General features: G+C 46.8%; 1 long non-coding RNA gene across 5 annotated transcripts in view; it reads left to right on the forward strand.

Moving 5' to 3' along the window:
- LOC308056984 overlaps nucleotides 1-19,583 on the forward strand; it is a 38,654-nt gene extending 19,071 nt beyond the window's left edge. For all 5 annotated transcript variants that reach the window (XR_013925051.1, XR_013925052.1, XR_013925053.1 and 2 more), the window contains one exon: nucleotides 1-19,583. This exon is cut by the window's left edge and continues 12,745 nt beyond it. This is a non-coding gene — a long non-coding RNA (uncharacterized lncRNA).
- Nucleotides 19,584-23,153: the final 3,570 nt, after the last annotated feature.

Raw genomic sequence — 23,153 nt, forward strand, 5'->3', positions numbered from 1 at the left:
ATCAAAAAAATGTAAAATCAACACCCACAGGTCATAAAAATAATGGAAAAAATACAGATTAGAAAAGGAACATATAGAGGTTCCTAGTTCAACACCCTGCTCTCAGAGCAGGGCTCACTGAAGCTAGGCCAGGATGCTTGGGACCTCATCCTGCCAAGTCTGGAATATCTCCCACCACAGAGGTCCTACCACCTCTTATCTGGGCCTTGTCTGCATTGCTGATGGGAAGGAATTTACTTCCTTACGTCCAACCAGAATTTCCCCTGTTGCAGCCCACGCCTGTGGTCTCTTGCCATTTCCTCGTGCACCTCAGAGACGAGTCTGTCTTTGTCCTTTGCCTTGCTCAAGTAGGCAGTGGCTGACTGCAACTACATCCCACTGCAGCTTTGTCTTCTTCAGGCTGAACAAGCCCGGTTCCCCCCACTTCTTCCTGTAATATCTTGCACTACTGTCCCCAGGACATCTTTGTGATCCTGTGTTTGAACTCTTCAATTTAGCAACACCTCTCCTGTCTTGGGAAACCCAAAACTTGTCTCAACACCCCCAATGTGTTGAGCAGAGGGGCACAGTTTCTCTCTGCAAGGTTTGGGTATGCTTCATGCTAGCCAGTTTTCAAGGTGTGTGCTGATACCATCTTTTATTGCTGGGTCTAGAAGATGTGCAGAAAGGCAAGTGGTGTCACATCTTCACAGTGATGCCTTCTGCTGCTGGAAGCTGTCTGGATGACTTGAGGATGGTGGAGTATGCTCGTGTACAGTAGCACATGACTGGCTCAGGGCTGTCATTTTTTGCTGTATGCTTTTTGAGAGTTCTGTACAAACTTCTATCTGCACAGGACTATATTGCTTGCCTGAACGCACTGTATTCAGCTCATTCATTCACAGAATGAATTCATGTATTCAGTCCTACAGACTTGTACATGAACTAATACTGGTTTTAGAAATCCTCTGTGGTAGTACAATACGCCTGACATACTTCCACTGTCCCTGTGTTTGGAAACGTTCTTTAAAGACTTTGTATTGTTTGGTATTTACATGGTTTCAGTCTATGTTCTTGCAGTTTCTAACTGGCATTTATTTACAGAACAGAGTGCAAGAAGCACTTTTGACAAGCACATGTAGCGACTGGTTTCAGAAAGATGGGGCAGGGCTTGCCTTACAGACATTTTTAGACTTAATTAGGAAAGGCTGTGGGGAAGAAATAGCTGCACCTACATTCTTCTGTTTCCCACTGGTTTTAGCTGCTGTAGTGTGGGATACACTTTTCTGTGTATGCAATCAAGTTTGACTCTATAGTCTCTATAGGCACAACGGTACAGCACACTGGAGTCTGCTCCCCACCTGCAGCTGGGCTGGCCTTTCTCAGAGCACCCCCAAGCAGTTGTGTAGGCATCCCTCTATTAAAGCAACAGATGCTGTACCAGCGTCAGGGATTTTGTTTACAGTACAGGTTTTATATGGACATAGCTGCCTCTTTAGCCAATATCTGGGAAAGGTGATCTTTCTGCTTCACTATGTTGTGACAAACAGGTGGTTGGAAGAGGTTGTAACAGCCTTTGAACAAAGGCCTTGCCTCCTCATACAGCTTTCTGTTCATCTGGTCCTGTTTCTGCAGCAGTACAAGACCAGGAACAGAGGAAGTTCCGGAAGATTCAGCTGGCTCTGAGAAATGAGATACTGTTACCGTGAGTAGAAACAAAAAAACCCGAAAAGGATCAAGTCTCTTCCACGGCCTTCTGGCTCCCCCCCACCTACGAAAAAGATATTTTTTTTAAATGCAGAAAATTCTCTATTTTCTAACAGAAATAGCTAGGGGATTTGACTCATCACTTGCGAGCCTCCAAAACCAGAAGCTGCTCCTGTAAGCTGCTAGCTGACTAAATTCTGTACGCTGCGAAGCAAGTTTGCATTTCCCCAGAGGTGATTGGAAGTGATCTTGCTGAGCTCTCCACTATTAAAGTTGTTGTATACTTCCTTGCATCCAAGGTTTTTTCCATGATTGCATAAGGCAGGCAGAGTTTAGAAGCAGCTTTATTTCATTTGGAAATAAATTACTTTTGGATTATTTTCAAGATTTTTGGTAGTCAGAATAGCAGATTAGTCATCTGTTCTTGTTAAACAGATTTCAGGAATGGCTGAAATCCCAGGAGCTAATGTATTAAGAATATATATACCAAGTTGATTCTTTTGCTTCCTTGTGCTTTGACGGTGCATTGTATCTCTGAATGGCTTTAAAACACCGGGAGCACATCAGACGCCCAGAACACAGCCATGTCAAGCTGTGCTTGAGTGTTTGGAGTAGTTAGTTTCTATATAGGCAGGCTTCAGAAATAAGCAGCAAAGGCACCTGGGGTGAACTCCAGATCTATGCATCTTTTCAGTTAAGTGGCCACTCATACATAATGTAATTGCTTGCAGTTAAATTGGATGTGTGTCTTCACTTTGTAGCGTAATACATACACAGCCATATGTGATTGTGGCATTATGCCCAGTATGAAGTATTAATAAATTGAAAGGCAAGGTAATGTCTTATAATAGCAAATGTTTAATCAATAATGAAAGTTAGATTCCTTTTCTCCAAAACCTTTGGTTTCAAGTATCACGTGTTTTCCCTGCCACCATTATTGCTGCTGTTCTAGTTGAAAGCTGAGATCCTCATACAATCCTATGTCTGTGGAACCAGGTTTTTTTAGAAAAGTGTGGAGCAATGTAAGACTCTGAGAAATCCAACAGAGCTTGTGGCAGCACATGCCACAAATGCTGGCTGCCACAACACGGCAGCACATTTTGACGGTTACTTGCTAAGATGAACTGTGGCCCTGCTGAGAGTCACTCCACTCATGAGATATGCGCCATTGCATAAGCAAACGTGTGAGATGACATAACTTACTTGTGATCCTGCCTGCAGTCAGGCTGAAACTGCAACCATCAAGGACATCGCTGTCCTTCCCCAGGTGAAGAAGGCCCCTTGGGCAGGCAATGGAAACACACTGCTGGTGACCCAGTGCGTGAATTCTCAAATGTTTGGCAGGGAAGGGGCTGACCTGCAACCCCGATCTCTTACTGAGGAAGGCAAAGGCAAAGGGAGAGGAGAGTCATGAACTGGTTTTTGTTGCTTCTTACTCTGAGTTATGCATGTTGGATTCTGTACATTAAAGAAAATGTTGCTGCTGTTCGGATTGGGCATCCCAGATCACTGTCATAAACCCATAAGGCTTTATTCCAAAGACGATGTTTGCTACAGGGTGAAGACATTTCTTTTCTGCTGCCTTTCTGCCTTAGTAGTCTGATGATAATATTAGATGGACCTCAGTAGAGCCTCGTGGGTTCTTCAGGAGGTTCTTCTCAGTCCAGGAGCATGCCTTTGTCTCTGGGGTATGATATTTGTGTCCAGCAACACTGCAGGCATGTTGTAAGAAAATATTCACCACGGGTTTTGTATTAAACTTTGCCTGGAGACAGAAAGGAAGGTAGTGCTTGGCTCATGCCTATGGCTATTCAATAATCACTAGGTCTTTCTGACTTTTTTTGTCTCAGCTCTATTTCATTGTTGTGAAAGTGCTCACATCTACATGCCTGAGTAGATACATAGGCAGGCAAAAGCTAAATTCCACCTGTTTGGTTACAACCATTTGGCTCCTGAAGTTGCTCACCTCGCCTTTTTGCATTGCAGTTGCAAAAATCAGGAAGAACTGAATCCCCTGGTGCTTGAGATCCTCAGTGTGTGTGCACCCAAAACAGCCTTTCCAGAAGTGCTGAGCCTCAAAGCTATTGCTCATTTTAAGGAATGGTCCATGATGCACCAAAATAAAACACTTCTCTGGCAGAAAAAAACATGGATGAGTAAAACTCCTGGACTCACAAACTGTATTATCGTACTGTCCTGAAGACTGCTGAAGGGAAACAATTCAGCTTGAACTGTGGAGTTTACATGGAGAATTAGTTCAGTTATTCCAAGGTGCTTTTTGAGAAAATACATATCTAACTTAAATGTCTGATATTTTATGCAACTCTAACTTAATAAGAGAAGTGGGTTATAGGTACACCAGAAAGGTACTAACACTTCTTCCACTGGTGTTAATTCTGTTACAGAGTAAGATGGGCTGCCTGCTGTGTGGACTCACCAGGAGTGCAGAGGAAATTCTAAGTGCCTGCCTAAGTAATCCTCTCTGTGCTGATAATTTGATTGATATGTTCTGCACTGTTTTGTTTATAAGACACATACAGCACCACAAATACAAAAGGCTGTCAAAGGGAGTGGTAAAACTTCCCTGGAATTACAGTCCTTCAAAGTTCTAATAGTTAATGTGACTGCTCATTGATTCGGAAATGGTTTGGGTGCGATAAAGCTTTATGTGCACATTTTAAGTGCATATAAAAGATAGAATCTGGATGAGGGGAAAAGGGTGCAGCTCCCTCATTTTTGGCTTAGGGTGTCCAGGACATGATAGGGCACGTCTTGCTATTTTCTCTTCTGATAGATGTGAACTTGAAATCCAAGCCTTCAAAATGCAGGAGTGGGGAGAGGAATGCTTGCAAAGATAAGTAAAAGAGATATTTCCACTACAGCAATTAAACCCGTTGAATGTGGTATGCTTAATGTACCCCCCAAAGTTATCACAGCCCAAGTGCAGAATCTGGCTGAGCTCTGGACTCCTCTCTGGCCACTTTAGCATCAATCACTTCCCTGATAGCACCTCACACACAGAGGATCACTATGGTCAGCAAGCTCTGCTTTTATATCTTCTGCTTTTAAACGCCCGAGATGGGATTCCTTGCTTCTAGTCACCAGGCACACAGGAGAGCAAACATCTCAGCTGGAACCAGCCAGAGCTGCAGCCCACTGGTTTGCAAGGGGCCCATAACTGAGCAGTTTGTCCAGTCTCTTGGGCAGAGGAGAGGATGAGATCTCTGTTAGGGGCAGCTTGCTAGCTCAGGAGTTACATGAGGCAGCCCCAGGCTGCCACCTCCTCTCTCCACTTACCACTCCACTGCTCTCCATGCACGGGACTCGCTGCTTCCCACCTACCAGCAGTGCCAAGCTCTGCCGCAGCTGCCAGGCACGGGCAGGGCTGTCCTGTGTCTTCCCTGCACAGGGATGATCTTGGGGCCTGGAAGAGAGAAACAAGTCAAAGCTTAATCTGGCTGTGATACAAGGGATGTTGGCTGCTTCCTGGAAGATGAGGATAAAGCGTATCTGCTTTGTAGCCGGAAGGTATCTGCATTTGCAGCTGCAGCTCTCTCCAGGTGAAGGAGCTGTGTTCCTTCTTTTTCTTGGAGGACTGAGCAACAGTGAGTCTGGTGGGACTTTCTTCTTCTTCCTGGCCAGCAGGCCACAGCCACAGCTTTTAGATGCTGACACTGCTTTTCATCAGCAGTGCAGTTATCACCTGGAGATTCAGCATCAGAGTGACTCCACATGAGCTCCACCTTAAATTAGTCTGAGACTGAAGTTAGGGCAGGACATGGCAGCTCCTTGCTAAGCTGGGTATTTTTCTGCATGCACGTGACACCATAGCGTGCTTCTGGTTTCAGGGTGGGGTTCAAAATGTGGCTTTTGACCAGTAAATCCTTCATATATTGCTGCCTCAGGTCTACTATATAAGCATGCAGCAGGGAGGTCTTCTGGTTTAGTCAGAGTAAGCTGCTTCAGGTCTGTGTCCTGCTGTTGACCCTTCACTTTATACCTCTCACACCTCTGGGATCTGAACCAGCAAAACTCAAATCTGTGACCCCAAAATTTTTTGTACACCTGAGATGTGGGGTTGTCTGGGAAGGATGCAAGTCAGGGAGGCCCATACTGATGGCAAGTGCAATGTTCCTGCCTCGTCCTTTCCACTGAAAAGCTTTGCACTGTGATAGCATATACACTTAATTGATTTAGCAGTAAAAATGACTCCATTTAAAATATGTGCCTGAGCACTCCAGAAACGCACCTTCTTTCTTCTATTCTGTTGTGCTGGTTAATTTTCTTCACCGCAGATAGCATGGGGCCATGTTTTGGATTTGTGCTGGAAACAGCGCTGATAACACAGGGATGTCTTTGTTGCTGCTGAGCAGTGCTTACACAGAGCCAAGGGCTTTCCTGCTTCTCCCCCCACCCCACCAGCGAGGAGGCCGGGGGGGCACAAGGTGCTGGGAGGGGACACAGCCAGGACATGGATGTGCCAGGCTATATGGTGTCATGCTCAGCATACAAAGCTGGGGAAGAAGAAGGAAGAGGGGAACATTCAGAGTGGTGGTGTTTGTCTTCCCAAGTAACCTTTGCACATAACGGAGCCCGGCTTCCCTGGGGATGGCCGAACACCTGCCTGCCCGTGGGGAGTGGTGAATGGATTCCTTGCTCTGCTTTGCTTGTGTGCCTGGCTCTTGCTTTGCCTGTTAAACTGTCTTTATCTCAACCCACGAGTTTTCTCACTTTTTCAATTCTCTCCCCCATCCCACTGTGGGGGGAGTGAGTGAGTGGCTGTGTGAAGCTTCTGTTGCCAGCCAGGGTTAAACCATGACACCTGTTCATAACAGTAAGTAAATGATCCAAACAAATGCAGGTCCTTCCATTCAAGGCAGTGGAAGAAGCAGAGATCCAAAGCTGACTCTGCACTAAAATTACATTTTTTCTGAGAGCAATTGCAGGAAATCTCCTAGCAGCTGTCACTATCCAATGGATTGAAATCTATTGTACCCATGCAGTGACTGAGCCAATTGTTCCATTTTATCAGTCTCTAAGCACTTTTTCAAACTTAAAGTGTGCTTCTTTTCTCAGCTGCGAGAATGGTACAATACTGTATCAATGGTGACATAACTCAGAAAATTCACACAGGGAAGAGCTTGTATTTGTTGTTTAGTTTGCAGTGGAGTCTTTCTAGGCATGATTAAATATGTTTGTCTTTTAAAATAGGTGAAATCCACAGCCTTTAGCTACTAGCAGAGATTCCTAGCTGTTTATGTAGCTCACACAATACTAACAGCTAGTCAAGGAAATAAAGGTGACAGAAGTGAGAAAGTGATAGAAAAAGCCCTGTTGAAGGACCCCTCCAGGAGGAAAGCAGTGCTGGGTCTTCCCAGGATCTTCTGTGAAGGGATGCTCTGAAATGCTGATGGAGAGGGTGCCCGACCCAGTAAGTATCACTATGAACTCGATGATGACCTACAGAAAGAACCAGGCAGAGACGTAACCTCTTCTCTTAACCTTTATTGTGCTGTAAGAACAATTCTGGATACATTTTGTGTAAAGTAAAATCAAAGTTTTCATATGTCTCAGATGGAAAAGGCATTTCTTGGTTCAGATCTAATAACTTATGGCATTCACTAGTTATATGAGCAACCCATGTATATTTCAGTATAATGCTTTTTCCTAAGAAAACAGCAAAGCACTGAAACCTAAGCTTTTAGAGAAACAATGTCTAGAATTCCCAACCTAAAACTTCATCATGACAAAACAAACTTTGAAATGCATGGAGGTATGGGGTCATCCTGAGAAAGGCAAGTCAGTTTTCGTTCTGAAACTCTATGGTGGGAAGTGAACTGCAAGTGCCCTTGGAGTCTGAGCATGTTAGTTTCTATACCAGATCTTTAGCTAACCCTGAACAAAGAGCAGCCGCACAATTTGTCTGCGTGTGTGTGAGCTCCACACCTGTAGTAATCTGAAAGGAAGCATCATCTGCTCCCTACCGTAGCAGCCAGATGCAGCAGGCTATGTGGTGCCCTAGGGATTAGCGTCCTGCTATTCATTTGGGCCTTTTTGGAGTGACAGGTAGAGTCGTGCTTTGGCTGCAGAGCTTTGGCAGGCTTACTCTAGGTATTACTCACCATACAGCTTTGTCAGGACGTCAGATTAAAGCATACCCAACCTACGGATAAAGCCAGGCTTCTTTGCTGCATGTAACTCATTCCAGTAGCTTACTTTTTGTTCCAAGATAATAAAAGCTTCAATGCTCCTTTTTTCTAATTAGTGAAACTATGTTTACAAGGCACTGTCAGTCCATTTCCTTCATGCTATCTGTTTTATTGTCTGGTCAACAATACATGAACTTTCTAACTCTAGGGATTTACACAAGATGGATTTCCCTGCTAGTTTTCATATATGACAAAACCTTTTTGCTGGTGCCAGTATGAAATTATGAGTGGGTGTTCTTTGTTACAATAACAGGGTATTCAGAACAGCAGGCACAGTACCAACATGCTGATTCCCAGGTTCGGCCAACACCAAAGCATCAAACTGATAAAAAAGAAAAGTTTCTGTCTGCAAATGATGATGTTTTAGGAAGGAATTTTTTTTGCAAGAGTTTGTTTTTAATTTTCAAGTATTACCTTTGCAGCTAACCATGGAATTATGGATTTCACAAGTGAACTGCAAAGTGGGTGGAGAATTGGGTGAACCATCAGGTTCAAGGATAGTGGTCCATCAGCCAAAGAGTAGCTAGCAGACAGTTACATTGAGTGCACCCTCAGTCAGTTTGCAGATGACACCAAGCTGGGGGGAGTGCTGACCTGCCTGAGGGCAGGAGGCTCTGCAGAGGGACCTGGGCAGGCTGGAGCGATGGGCCCAGGCCAGTGGTGTGAGGGTCAGCAGGGCTCAGTGCCGGGTCCTGCCCTTGGGTCACACCAGCCCCACGCAGCGCTACAGGCTGGGGCAGAGCGGCTGGAAAGGGCCTGGTGGGAAAGGGCCTGGGGGTGCTGGGTGACGGCCGGCTGGGCAGGAGCCAGCAGTGTGCCCAGGGGGCCCAGGCGGCCAGCAGCACCCTGGCTGGTGTCCCCAGCAGGGTGGCCAGCAGGACCAGGGCAGTGACCGTCCCCCTGCACTGGGCACTGCTGAGGCCACCCCTCGAACCCTGTGTTCAGGTCTGGGCCCCTCTCTGCAAGAGGGACGTAGAGGGGCTGCAGCGTGTCCAGAGACGGGCAGCGGGGCTGGGGAAGGGGCTGGGGCACAGGTCTTGTGGGGAGCCGCTGAGGGGGCTGGGGGTGTTCAGTCTGGAGGCTCAGGGGGGACTTTGCTGCTCTCTACAGCTGCCTGACAGGAGGCTGTGGGCGGGTGGGGGTTGGTCTCTTCTCCCAAGTAAGAAGCGATAGGACCAGAGGAAACGGCTGCAAGTTGCGCCAGGGGAGGTTTAGATTGGAGATTAGGAAAACTTTCTTCACTGAAAGTGTGGTGAAGCATTGGAACAGGCTGCCCAGGGAGGTGGTGGAATCACCATCCCTGGGGGTATTTAAAAAACGTGTAGATGCGGTGCTTAGGGATGTGGTTTAGTGATGGACTTGGCAGTGCTGGGCTAACAGCTGGACTCAATGATCTTAAAGGTCTTTTCCAACCCGAACGATTCTATGATTCTAAGTGCCATTTCTCAGGGGTCAATACCAGGTCAGTATTTTTTAACATCTTTATCACCATACCTAGAGGAGAGGATGTAGAGCACTGGGAATGGTACCCCACAGGGGGAGCAGCTGGATGGGAGTGCAGCACTTCAGAGGAGCCTCAGAAGGCTGCAGAAATGGGCTGTCAGGAACCTTCTGGAGCACAGCCTGGGCGAATAATTTGTCCTGTTCATGGCCAGGAGAAGCCCAGCAGTGGTGCAGGATGACACCCACAGCCTGGAGAACAGCTCGGAGGTGCTGGTGTGCATCAAAGGACACAAACATCAGCTAGAAGCCATGTGGCCTCAGTGATGGAGACCAGGGCCTGGATGTTCCTTGCAAGCCAGTGAGGGAAGGGCTTCTCTACTACTACCTGGCACTTATCAGGCAGTATCCAGAATTAAGTCTAATTTTGGGACATCCAGTTTAAAAGAAGTGTTGAGAAAACAGAAGAAAAGCTTCCCCACAAGCATAGTGCAGCCCTGGGACAGGGCACAGGGAGGTGGTGTTATCTCCACCCTTGGAGATAACCTGACCTAGCTTTGTGGTGAGCCATGGTTGGAGCAGGTGGTTGGAACAGGGACCTCCAGATATGCCTTCCAGTCTAAACTTTTCTGAGCTCCTGTAATTACATTTCACAGGACTCTTGTAGCAGGGCTAAAGATGAGATGGAGTATTTGTTTTGACTGAATGCAGCTTCTTGTGCTGAGATTAGGTGGTGACTTACCAACAGGAGACCATACGCTCTGACAACAGGATAGCAACAAGGTCCAGGAACACACTTGTGCCTTTCCTCTTTCTGATACCTCAAAACTATATCTTTCTGATACCTTCTGAAACCCAGACCAAGGAGAAATGATGCTAAAGTATGCAAAGTTCTGAGGGAAGACTATCACCCTGGTAACCCCTAGATCCTAAAGAGTACACAAGACCTTCTCAAAAACCGGCTTACCATCATCAGTGAAGAGAAGCCCAGGAGGCTCAATGAGACCTTGATACCTAGCATCCCTTACCCACCGTGTCACCCCAAGTGATCCTGGCCAGATTGCTCATGTATACACCTCTCCATGGCCATGAACACATAGGTGTGAGGGGGTAGGGGAAATCTGTGAATGATTAAGAGCAAGTGAAACAAGCTTTGCTTAAAATTGAAGTGGCTTTCCTACTCCAGAAGGGCTAAGGCAGATCAACCAGTTGCAGAGGTGCTGAGGAGACCCACTCCCAAGAAATCACATAGCACTAAGTCCTTGGTAAAGGTGAACAGGAACTGCTGTGGGTGCCTCCACACCTTTTGATAATACAGAGACCAACAGGAGCTCAACAATGTAAGCGCTCCTCATTTCCAGCACTTCTCCAACCTGACAGAGAGAAATGAAACCAAAACACACACTACAGATAGACCTGAAGACACTCAAAAGTGGCGGTCTGGGTTTAGAACGTGACTTTTCTTCCTGTCAGGAACACATGGATCATCGCCTGCCTGTTTGAATCATTCTCCTACATAGCTCCACAATGTTGGAGAAAACGTTGTTATCAGAGGAACATCTGAGAAAGAATGGAGGGAAAGGGTGCATGCCCATCTGCCAGATACTATTGCAGGCTGAATAATCCTGTTGGGCTGCTGACTTACGTTTAGCTCTTCAATTAAGAGCAAGTCCTACACTTGGTACTCATGTGAGTAAGCCCCAGGGTCACATAAATAATCCTCAGGATTACTCAGAAATTAATTTTTAAGACATGATCAACACATGACTGGGAGCTGCAGGCTTTATGCACAGAATCATGGAAACATTCAGGTGGGGAGGCACAGCTGGAGGTCTTTGCTCTGATCCACCTCTCCAAGCTCAATGGCTTCAAAGTGGGGTCAGGGCAGTCAGGGCCTTGTCCAGCTAATTTTTGAACATGTCCAACAGTGGAGATCCCACCACCTTTTCTTGGCCCTGTCCCAGGGAAGCACCACTCTCAAGGGAAGGAATTTTTCTCCTAATGCAACCAGAATTTCCCATGCTGCAATGTGTCCCTTTTGTCCCTGACAACAAGGGACATAACCAGACGTTTTAACACAAGACATCCCTGTGCACTTCTGAGAGGAGGGTTGGTAGACACCTGCGAGGTAGCAGATATCTGCAGTTAGGTCTTCTCTGATATCTCTCTTCCCCAGGCTAACCCTTTATCTCTCCTCAACACCTCAGGTGCTCCAGCCCCACTGACCACCTCCATGGCCTTGCACTGATCTCTCCAATCTGACAAGTGGTGTTTGCCTCCACCGCCAACACAGGCACAGGAACTGCAGCTGCCCTGAGAAGACAAATGCTCATATGGCTGTACCACTCTGTCAGTACTGACTGGTGTTGTTGCCCACAATGATGCCATAGCCTGTGTCTTCTCCCGTGTGAGACTGGAGAACGGAACAGTGTCAGCCCACACAGGAAAGAGGTGCTGTTTGCCATGCAAGGTGTTAAGCAGCAGGAGCGTGGACAGCACGTGACAGTCCTCTGGGCTCCAGCTTAGGTTAGTGGATGCTTAGAGGCAGGATTTCATCCTGGCGCTTGGGCATCATCTTTGGCTGACAGCCCAGGCTCTTTCCATGTCATTACTGAACAAAGGTGTAAATAAAGCATGCTACATTTCATAACACTGTGTCCTGCTGTCCCCTTTATTAGTTTGGCTTTTTCTCTTTTTTCTTTACTTTCTTTTTCCTGACAAAATCGTCTTGCATGTCTTTCTTTGATGAGCATTGGCTTACAGGGGTCATGGTGCTCTGGCTCCAAGTACTTGCTCAGCCACACAGAAACCTGCCTGGCTCAGGCAAATGGCTGTTTGCTTGCAGGATTGCTGTGTATCTGGTGCTTTCCAGTATAGGTACAAGGTCCAGACAATGACTATTGAGCAATGCTGCAAAATCTGTGGGCCAGATTTTTCCCAAGGGCTACTCCAGCCATGCCAACAGTACAGCCATCGTAACAGGTATGAATCTGCATTACCACTTGAGCAAAAGTACGCAGGGGCTCTCTCTGTGATACTCTGAAATATGTTAATACCGCTTAGCGTTTGAGGGATGAAGTGCACTGAATTGCTACAAGAGAAAAACATTTGGTATCAGTCCTTGAAATTTCACTGAAACTGTTGCTTATTCATGAAGCTTTTTATGCTCATCACAGCGCATTCACTGCTCACAGGTTCACTAGCTGGGGTGTGGATAGTTTTAACCTAACGTGCTGATTTCAGCTCCCACACTCCGTATTACAGTTTAAATAAGCTCACCACACTGCAGCCGTGTACTCCACCCAGCACACTGCAAAGTTATTTACTCCTGCTGAATGTTGCATCTTTCAGCCTATTTGTTATGCTCAGGGATCACGACCGGAGCTCTGCAGAACACCATGGGGTTTTGCTCCTTCCCGTGAAGCTCTGGCAGTCCAGGCTGCAGGGCGAATGGTTTGCACTTCACAGCTGCCTCTGCAACTTCCATCTCAACCCGATGGCCTCTAAGAGAGATGCAGCTGAAATTCGAGGGCCTTAAACACCTGCTTGCACAGACAGGGCAGCCTGCAGTCTGATCCTGGGTTAAAAGCAGCTTTTTGCAGAAGTCAGCCATGCTTCACATAAAAGGATAAGCCTGAAGCAGAGTGTCAGACTAAGGTGAAGTATGCTTAAAAAAATATATGCCAGCATTTCTGATACCTGTGCATGGTGCTGAGGAGCATGGAGGTGTTGCTGGTTAACCTGGAGGTTACAGGAATCACACAGAAATGTGTCAGAAACCTGGGGCTAGTATGGCTGTACCCCCAGGAATGCTCCAGCGTTCATTTTGCAGCTGTACTTGTTTAGGCAAACCAGACAAAAAGTACCTGATTTAGTCTGAAGAGGGAAGCTGGAGTCCAAGGTAAACATGTATGGGCAGCGCTTCTGAGTAGCTTGACTTTCAAGTTTCCTGAGAGCAGTCATGCCCACGGAGTCGGTAATGAGCAGGAATTAGTTTGCTGAAGGATCTCGGGCTCTGTGCTTCTTTTCCAGGTGGGGGCATTCAGGCGATTGATGAATGAAGTGTTTTCTGTCTGGGACAGTAAATATTTAACTGGAAAGTTTGGAAAGATCCATATTTCTGAGTTTTCAAGTCCTCCTCAAAGAAAGCGTTTTTCCTGCAGTAACAAAACAAAAAGCACGGAGAGGAGGATAGAAGCGAGGAAACAGGGAAATCGGGAGAGCTGTATCCCTCTGCAGTGCGCTGTAGTCCTGCGTCACCTTCGCTGCGGCACATGCAGGGAATCTGCTGTAGCTGCCCTCTCAGACACCTGCAACATGCTGCAGAGCATTTCTGCATCCCTATTTAGTTTATTCAAGCACCCCCAAAATGCCATTCCTCACATTAGATCTCATCATGGAATGTTCAATGCTTTTCTTTCTGTGGACAATCAAACAACACAATATGTGACCTGCCTAGAAATCCCAAGGTGATGAGAAAGGGTAGGTTTCTACATGACAATGTCTTTCTCAGGTTTTTCCACTGTTGTGTTTGACAGCTTTTGGATGTGAGTGGCACCAGCAAGTACCTGGAATTTTTTGGCATGCAGCCTTCAGCGGCCTGGTAGCCAGGCTGCCGGTATGCAACGGGGTGGTATGTTATAGCATCTTAGCCTGGAGAACCACAGGCTCTGGAGGCCTGATCCGAGTGACAGCAGGGATTCCAATGATTTCAGCGTAAACTGGAACTGCTCACAAGCACCAGAAACAGCTAAATCCTCCCATTCCCTAACTAAGTTATATTTTGTGGTTCATACTGGAAAAGTATAGACTAAATAACTAACTAGGTTATATTTTGTAGTTCGTACTGGAAAAGTAGCTCCAGATAAACAGTCCTAACAGCTGTTCTGTGCCTGACTTTACTGGCTGAGAAAGAGCTGTGTCTCTCCTTGCCTTCTGAGATGTCACAGGTTTGTGTGCACTTAAGGCCACAGCACATCTTGCAGTAAAGCACAGTGGAAAAGTGAGGCCCCTGAAGTCTGCACGCTCCACTGCTGCAGCTGGCTCAAGGGCCTTCTCCTCTCTAGCAGGATGCACACGATGTTGCCAGTGAAATGCTGCCCAGCAGAGCTGTGACAAGGAGGCTTGAATCCACACTTAACCACTCAATGGCTCACCCAAGTGGAGCCTGGAAAGAGGGTCTGCTGGGGATAAAGTGTTCTTAGGGAGGTCACACAGCCTGCTGCCATGAGAGCAGAGCATCTCCTCAGAGCTAAGTGCTGGCAAGGCGAGTGCAGGAAGGGCAGAAATAAAAGAACATAGAAGAGATGCAACGGGGAGGTTAAATGGGCTTTCTCTTGGTATTAGCATGGCTCTGGAGCAGGTCTTTACCGATCTTGATGGTGGGATGTTGGCTGGTTCTCTGGGCTGATTCTTTAGGGTGATTCACTTTCTTGTGGAAGGTGGTCAGAAGTAGTCCTTTTGGGCTATCAAATTTTGAGTGGCCCATGATGGCAGAAGGGCACTGGGCTTGTTCAGGCTGGAGAAAAGAAGGTCAAAGGGTACCTAGCTGCTGTCACCCGCTGCCTCATGAGGTTACAGAAGAGAGAGGGACAGACTCTTCTCATAGGTCCACAAAGACAAGAAGCAAGAGGCACAGCTTTCAATAGGGAAAATTCTGGTTGCACATATAGAAAAAATTCCTTTTATAAGAGTGGTTCAAGTCTGGGACAGGCACCAGAGAGGCAGTGAGGTCTCGGTCCTTGGAGATTCTCCAGACTGACAGGACAAGGCTCTGGGCAACCTGACCTAGCTTTGGTGAGCCCTGCTTTAGGCAGGAGGTTGTGCTGAAGACCATCAGCTATAAACATTTCTGCAATTCTTTGAGAAGCTCTGCAGTCATCCTTCTGAGACCTCTCTCAAGCCCATGAGCTTCAACAAAAATATGTTGCATGGGTACCTATATGAGAATAGAGTCTGGGCTATGGGGAGATGAGGGATGTAGGCATGCACATGCCTTGTACTGAGAAGAAATGTGCCCAACACTGTGTTTTAAAAGAAAAAAACCCTTCTTCACTGCCCTTCCCAGCTACTGGCCCCTGGAGACTGTTACACATCCTCAGAAAGCAATGCTAAATCTTTCACCACATATACCTGATGGTCATATGTAAAAAAATTACATCATGAATGCTAGTGGTGTTTGGTTTCTGCAGAGCAAAGCCCATCATATTACTGATCTTTGGAGGATGGTCATGTCAGGGCCAAAATAGCCTTAGACCTCAGCAATTTCTGCATGGTCTGTAGCAGGTGGGAAGAGACACAGGAAAACCAGGGACAGACAGGGACTCTGCAGAGCGGGAAATACAGTGATGAAGTTGCTGAGCACAGATTGGCTGGAAGTGTCCATAGACTTCGGAAGGATCTGCTGAGCTTACAGTGTGATGCTGTGCTATGGGTTGCACAGAGAGGACGAAGGAAGACAAATATCAGGAAGCCCAAGCAGGTTTTGGCTCAGCTGCAGAGAGCACAGATAGAAGTTGTTGTCCAAGCTAACTGGTTGAATGGGAAACCCCTGTGGTAGGCATGTACTTGTGTTCTTCTGCTATTTGAAAAGGCCTTGAGCCCACAGACTATTTGAGAGCAGAGGTGAGCCCCTCCCGGGCTTTTGTGGTGTGAGAGGAGCTGGCGGAGGGGCCAGGCCTGCCCTCACTCCTTGAAAGGGAACTGTGTGAAGTCCTCTTCCCTGGAAGGACCCATGGGGACCAGATATGAAAGAGATGGGGCTTTAGCAGCAGACAGACCAGCAGTGCCATTGCTGCACACCTCTGGAAGGATGGAGGCAGGCAGACAGGGGGAAGGGAGAGATCTCCAAGCATGGCTGGGATGGCATAGGTAGGCTCTGGAGGCTTATGGAGGTAGTCTGGAGGTAAATGGGGCTGTCGCCGGTAGCGTATTTCTCAGTACATCTGCCTTGTGTGCCTGTGAGTCACCAGCAAGCTGGAGGAACAGCTCATGCAGGAGTGCCCCCCACGCAGAAGTGTGCGTGAGGTGTCCCTGTGTGCTGTGGAGCACAGCTCCATCAGGATGTCATCTGGCAGTACCTGCATGCAGCTAGCTCTGCCCACCAGGACACAGCTCTCTGTGGGTGTGTAAGCCTGCATTTGAGCTTCAGGTTTTTTCAGTGGAGGATCTCTTCTTTTTTTCTTAGTCTTTAAGCATCTATCTCTCAACCATAAATAGACTTTAACATATACAGCACAAAATGTCTCAACTATTTTTCAACAAAAAAAACAACCACCCCTCCAAAGTTTCTCACTTTTAACAAAGGATTTGCCATTTTTGAGAGGAACTCTCCTCTCACCGAAGTGATGGGCTCCTCCCCTTCCCTCTGAGCCTTTCCTAGACCTATCTGAATGTCTGTTCCTTCCCTTTTCCTAGGGAGAGAAGCCAGGCAGATCTGCAGGATGTTAAGCTGAAACACATTCTGATCTCAGCCCCATGAGACAGAAACTGGAAGCAGTTTGGGGATGATTTTGTGGTTTCCTGAGGGAGGCAAACAGAGGAGATACCACAGTGCTGGAGGTGGAGAATGGGACGTCTGGACACCTTGCCAGGGTGGATCAGCACATGCTGTCTTGCAGCAGAGCTTGTCCTGGTAGATGACTCCCAGGCATCCAGTGCCTTCCTCAAGTGAGCTGGTGCCCCTAAGCCCTCATGAGTGGACCACCCAGCAGCTGGCATCTCTGTGCTTCCCCTTGACTCACTGCAGCAAACCAGAAAATGTCTGACTTTAGGGCTGTTGATGTACGCTGGCTGCAGTCTCCACTCAGAGGCTTAGGGAAGTCAAACTCAAAAGTCTTCATGGCACCATGTCCCAGAAGAGACAAAGGAAGCAGGCAAAACGGAGAGACAGGATGCAATGAATAACAAGACACAATGAATAATAAGTCCTCTCCTGAAGATTAATAACCTCAAGTTCTCCTTGCCTGCTTACATGGATTCCTCAGGGCAGGATGCAGTTGTAGTCCAGGTTGCTGCTCTGGCTGGTCATTGCAGATTTGCTGCCAGTTTCTCTTCTTCAGCTCCTTCAGCACAGTGGCACACACAGTAATCCTTGCTGCTACAAAGTGTGTATCGAATAGATTGTTTCACTTCTTTTGTGTTTTTTAAATTTAGAGTTTTTGTACCCAAGGCAAAGCTTAGGGTGGCGACCCACCCGTAAGTACTCCAGTACATCTAGTTGGCTTTCAGTTTTACATGCTTTCACAAGCACAAGCTCTCTCCTGCTTCCCGAGATTTCTCCCCTCATAACAGAAATTCCCCAGAAATGATGACGACAAGCCAAATACACTGCGTGTGTCTGAGAACTGCCCACCAGCTCCTTCCTCTGCTCTCCAGTGTACGTCATCGGAGCTTTTGGGCCTCTCTCCTTTTAAAGCCCGGACAGCCTTTGCCAACAGTCCTTATGTAAATGGAAAATTTATACACACACCCCCATGCATGTGCAGTCATCCCTTCTGCTTGCTCACATACTCTCGCTCTCTGTAAAAGGCTGTCAGACATCTCAGGTTTTCCACTCAAGGCCTCTCTTTCCAGTTGTAAACTTCACTGGACAAATTTTGAAGGCTTGTATATCTATTTTAAATTCAGGTCTAACTGGGCCCGCGTAGAGTTTGGCACTGGTCTTGTGCTGTTCTGGTAGGTGCTGGAAGTCCACTGATTTTAAGAACTGTCTCCAAACTGCATCTCGTTGCTGTGCCCTCACGCAGTACCCTTAGGATGGTAGCATGGGGACTGTATCCATGCATTTTGACCCGGCCTCTTTTAAACTAAACTATGTCTCAGCATAAGAGAAATTGGAAGCTATAATTAAGTCTCAGTACCCCATTTTCCATCTTGTCACCCTGTCATATCACCTGACATCTTTGTCAGAGTGGGCTAACTCTGTCAAGAAAATTGTATTTGGTACCTCTTATATCGTAATGTGTGATGTTTTACTCATGTAGACTGAGCCAAGCAAGTGCTACCTGAGGTCATTCCCATAGCATGCTCCTCAGAGGGGCATGGGTTCCCCATCCTTTGAAAAGAAATTGTGGATTAGATACTGCAGTGAAGGCAGCCAGCAGATCACGTGTAAAGACCTACAACAACAACCCCAATGACATACGAACCACCCCAAAAAATGCTGAAACATCTTGACTGTGTAAGAGCTCATGGGTTGGAGGAAGCAATGCTAAGCTTCCTCCCCGTTCTGCCTGGCTTCCATTTGAAACCTGCAGCAGCCATGCAGGAAACCAGGGCAGAGTGACTAATGCTGGTTTACACCTGTGAGTGATCAGGGATTCTCACCAGTCCTGCACATACTCCAGCTAAAGACACAGCATAAACAGGAGAATGGTAATTATAGCAGACAAATGCCTTTGCCAGCATCTTCCACGTAATCTCATTTTAGATGTCTCATTAATATCCCTTGAATATCTGTGATGTACTTGTCACATGGATTAAAAAGCAAGCAACTGATAAAAAATAACTTCCTGTGGAGAGTCCTATTTCTGACTATTCCTGACATAGATCCAGCAGGCATCTGTTCTCAGCACATCGCTCCAAAGTGAAGAAGATCTAGGAGAAGATGCTGTTTCTGGTGAAGTTTACAGCTGATAGAGGCACAAGCAGAGTGGTACCTATGCAAACACATGGTGTGGTGCCACACCTCTCCCACACATGGAGGATACACAACTGTCGGCAATTTTCAAAGAGTGGGGACTTGCTGAAATGCAAGTGAAACCACCAGAGCAGCCCACAGGGGAGCAATGGCTGGGAGAGTTTTTGTGTCACAGGTAGCCATGGGAATGGGTGGTCTTCTCCATGCAGCTCTAATCAAAAGAGGATTGTGGTTTGGCTCTTTAGTACAGATAGACCAGCCCACTTGTAATGATATTACAACAGTTGTGGGATCGTCATCAGAAACTGCATCCCTTCACACTTTGAAGAAATTAGCAGTTAAAGGGTTTTTAAGGAAAGATCTCTACAAGACCCTGTCTGAGAGTTGGTGTGCCCATCACCCTGCTGCTCCTGAGCTCTGTCCTCCCTGTGAAGACTTGCTCACAGCATGCAAAATGCCCAGGGAGAGCAAGTTTCTGATCATGTGTGGCAGCAGATGAGCCAGAGGATTCATTCCATTTCACCCGGACCAGAGGGAAACCTCCCTCTTTCTTCCTTTTAGAGTGTTATCAGTAATTTAGAAAAAAAAAAAAAAAAGAAAAAAGAAAAGAAAGTTCAGAGTGAGTTTCAAATACAAAGCTCCTCATGAAACAAGAAAGCAAAGGAGTTCACCTGGAAAATGTCAAAACACGTTGTTTCCGCTCTTAGGAGCTTTTACTTCCCTCTTTTCAATTAAAGCTATTTGTCAGTCTGGATCAAATTCAAGAAATAATTTAGTTTGTCACCAAAGCACACCCTTACTGGCTAAAGTATGCATCTGGAAACTCCAGCCACGGTGCTGACCCTCCTTGTCTGCCATCATGGTGCTCCTGTGCACAGCGAAAGGGTTGGTATAGCGGCATCTTTATATATGAAACTACATAGACAGGCTTTGACTGCAGAACAGTATTACCTTTACCAAATCCACCCACTACAGCTAGAGCAGATCTTCCAGAAAGAGGCAATCTGAATCTTAAGGCTGCATATTTACATTACTGATGAACTAGTAACCAAGTCATCCATGATCTGATTCCTCACTGACAGACTTCTGTCTCAGAAATGTAAGAAAACCCTGAGTAAACAGTGAAGAGCTGTCATCAGATTTGGAGACGTGTAGCTTTGAAAGTTATGAGGAATTCTATTGCTTGTGTGCAAACGCGGTAACAACTCCCTTAAGCCTCCAGTGCCAGAGCCAAATCTGGATAGCATTTACCAGCAAAGCAAAGGTCCCACCAGCACTGGCATTGGTGTTCGACATGGAAGCTTCCCTTTGCATTTGCCAGGCTACTTCACCAGACCCCCCACCTGATCTCACAAGGCAGGAACATGAGGACACCAGAAGCACCCACCTACCCAGTGGTCCCTGGGTAGGGACTGCACATGAGCCTGGCCAGGTCCCAGGGCTGTCTTTGACACCCTCTTCACCATGGTGAAGTTAAAAATCTCTGGCTTGGGGTCCTTTATGCAGTCTGTTGAGCTGAGAGCATGGATCCCACCAGATGGGCCTCCCCTATGTATGTCCTTTCCTTTGTGGTTGGGGACCTGGAGACATGCTCCGCCCCAGAGAAGACAGTTTGAGAGCAGTACCAGACTCATTTTCTCCATCCCCAGAAAAAATAAACTGGTTTTGATTTAATGGCAGAATCACAGTCACATTATAAATAGCAACTTACTGCTTACTACTCTGCTGATAGCCAGCAGAGGCAGCAAGTATTTCATCTTTGTTCCAGCCAAAACACAACGAATGGGGTTTGCCCAGGGCCCATATGAATCCTGGTGGGTGTGCTCGGAGAAAGCCTGTTACCTACAACTGGTTTTCTTCAGGCAGTCACAGCAATGGCTGACACACGGCTGATGATGGTTGCAGCAGGAGAGGGAAACAACACCCGTGAACCTGGAGGAGAGACCAACCTGCTAAGGACAGGAGCCATGCCAAGGGTGAACCTGGCACTGTAGACAAGGAGTGAACTGCCGAACTGTATGAAGAAAACCTGCCAGGCCTGCTTCCACTGGTACCAAAGCATCATCTGCCACTGGGAAAATACCGTATTTTGAGTCAAAAGAACACAAATACGCAGACAGAGCATTCACACAGCTGCTTGCTGGCCCTGTTAAGATATTATGTTACCAAATCACAGGAAGATTTACGTGGGAGGTAACCATCTGAGGCCTCTGGCACAACTTTCTGCTAACCTCAAAGTGTCAGTGGGATGCTCAGTGCCTTGCCTTTGCAGAGTTTGTTGGTACCCCTCAGCTGTGGCAGTGACAGCCTGTTGTCTGAACCGCTCTGTGCCTTGGCCCTGAGGTTGCCTGTCTGACTGTGGCATCGGGGCATGCTTTGGCATCACTTTGGTTGGGACTTTGTTTGGGTAGCTTTGCCCGGTGCTATCCAGTGCTCCGGCTGACCCGGTCCTGCTACCAGTGCTCATGAAGAGCCTGCAGCCAGCGGCTCTGGGGTTCCTCAGAGTTCAAAGGAACTTGAAAAACTGCATTCAGAGTCTGCTTCTGAGTGGGAAGGAGAAGCTCTGAATGGTGTCCATGCTGAGCTTCAACTGCTGCACTCACGGGCGGACCCTCCCAGGGCTGCTTCTGAATATTGTTGGAGTTATGTGCCTACAAAAAAAAAGGTAAGTGGAAGGGACATACCTGTCAGTAGCTTTTTGAAGGGAAATGGAGAAAAGGAACAGCCCTGTTTTACTGCTAAGGGAAGGCCTTGTTTCACTTTTATTTGGTATGTTCAGCTCATGTATAGAGAAGTTGACAATACTGATGAAGCTTGTAATTAATTACTAATACAACACTTAAGAGGTTGAGCTGTGAGCTGAGACACCTCTGTCCAGGGTTCAAATACAGAAGAAAAAGGTGGAACAAGTACAGGGCACAAGGCGTTGGAGAAAGAGAGACAGCAGCAAGGCAGCATTGATTGCCTGATAGGTCTAAATTGTTGTCTGCGGTTTTCACAGAGGTTTCAGAAAGGAAAGCTTTAAAGAGAAATCAGGAAGAGAATGATAACCTGTGAATAAATCTTTGAAAAAGGACAATGATGTTTAGCCAGTGGAACAGATGGAGATGTGAGAAATGGTTGTTTCTTTTTCTCAAGTGTATCTCCTAACAGGGAACCCTATTTCAGCTTGATGCAGTCAGACATTTTTAGAGTCTGTACAGGAAAACTATGTCTGCAGCTGTGGACATGCCTGCAGAAAGATCCTGCAAGGTTGGCTGGGTTGCTTTTAAGGGTTAGGACTTTAATTTTATACTTTGTGAAAATCAAGAAGTTGACTGAAGCCAAAATTCACAGACGGGAGGGAAAATGACAGCAGTCTGTTCTTGAGGGAGGATTATTCTGTCACGCAGGACACAATAGAGACCTCTTCTTTTACTGCTTTAACAAGTTTTGCTTCATGCTGGCATTCCTGCTTCAGAAAGGCACTGTCATGGGAAACAGATTCTGTCCGGAGACCAGACATTGTTCAGGATATCCCTTCCACCTCCGCATGCTATTCAGCATTAACACAGCTGTAAGCAAAACCCTGAGACTATTGAAATTTCTTTCTTCATCTCCCCCTTTCTCTTTGACAAATGTGTGACAAGGATGCAATTGTGTGAAAGCCCAGTGATGGAGAAAACAGAGAGCAAAGCCTTCAGACATGCCTTAGTGATTTAGAAACCTACCCCCAAGACTTGTGAAAAAGGTCACTGGAGGTCTTCCATAGGGTTCAGCTTCCCAGCAGGTCTCTAGATACCAGTGTAAAGGCACTTCAATGCCTCTAACAGCTGACCCTTTTGCGGATGTTCCCACCTAGAATTATCCTGGCTCTCAGGCTGAAGAGTAGTAGCCCTTAGCCCACTAACGGATCACAGGCTCTTCTCTGAGTATCTGCAGTTTGTGTTGGGTAATTGCCTGTCCAGCCAGCAGGAAGTTGTTTCTTCATTAAAATGACTAAAGCTTTTGAAAGATGAAGATAAGGGTTCCTCTGATGAATCACTGCAGGGCTGCATTTGGGGAATATTGTTTCTTGTTACCCAGAAGTTACTCAGCAGCCTGCTGGTAACGGAGCATAAACACAGCGAGGACGCTTGGGCATTGATCTGTGAATATGTTCCCCTGCCAGGGTCCAGCCCAGACCCCAAAACAGGCCT

The sequence above is a fragment of the Falco punctatus genome (assembly GCF_963210335.1).
Source record: "Falco punctatus genome assembly, chromosome: Z".
Classification (NCBI taxonomy): Eukaryota; Metazoa; Chordata; class Aves; order Falconiformes; family Falconidae; genus Falco; species Falco punctatus.